This window comes from Octopus bimaculoides, chromosome 14 (genome assembly GCF_001194135.2).
Source record: "Octopus bimaculoides isolate UCB-OBI-ISO-001 chromosome 14, ASM119413v2, whole genome shotgun sequence".
Lineage (NCBI taxonomy): Eukaryota > Metazoa > Mollusca > Cephalopoda > Octopoda > Octopodidae > Octopus > Octopus bimaculoides.
In genome coordinates, this window is record NC_068994.1 from 32,985,346 (window position 1) to 32,986,255 (window position 910).

Below are 910 nucleotides of genomic sequence, written 5' to 3' on the forward strand. Positions count from 1 at the left end.
CATGCTGGAGCGCCGCCTTTAGTCGAGCAAATCGACCCCAAAACTTATTCTTTGTAAGCCTAGTACTTATTCTATCAGTTTCTTTTTGCCGAACCGCTAAATTACAGGGACGTAAACACACAAGCATCGGTTGTCAAGCGATGGTGGAGGGACAAACACAGACACACAGACACATACACACACACACACACACACACATATATGATGGGCTTCTTTCAGTTTCCGTCTACCATATCCACTCACAAGGCTTTGGTTGGCCCGAGGCTATAGTAGAAGACATTTGCTCAAGGTACCACGCAGTGGGACTGAACCCGGAACCATGGGATGAGTCATTTTGTTTTAATGCTTTTATAATTAACACACTCACCAGTTTGATTTTCACTCATTTGCTTATTTATTTTTTTTCTGAAATTTTCATTCCTTCTTGCAGCCTCTTCAATGGTTGTTGACTCTATCCTGTTTGTGTGCATGTGTATACATGTATGTATGTATGTATGTATGTATGTATGTATGTATGTATGTCTGTGTGTGTATGCATGTATGTATTCTACATATTTGTGTGTTCATCTTTGTGCGTTTGTGTGTGTGTGCATTTGTGTGTGTACTTCTGTCTCCTTGTGTGGGTGTGGATGCATGTGTGAAGTGTGCACGTGTGTATAAGGTCATATGACTCAGTCTTCTTTTGTGTATGTGTGTGTGCTTGTCTGTCTGTATTACCTATGCACCTATCTATCTACCTATCTATCTGTTTACTTACATATCCATTTACCTTCTTATATATATATATATATATATATATATATATATATATATACCGCGGAATCCTTTGTAGTTTTGTTGTTATTTTTTTCTTTTGGATTTACAATTTATATATATATATATATATATATATATACATATATATATATAT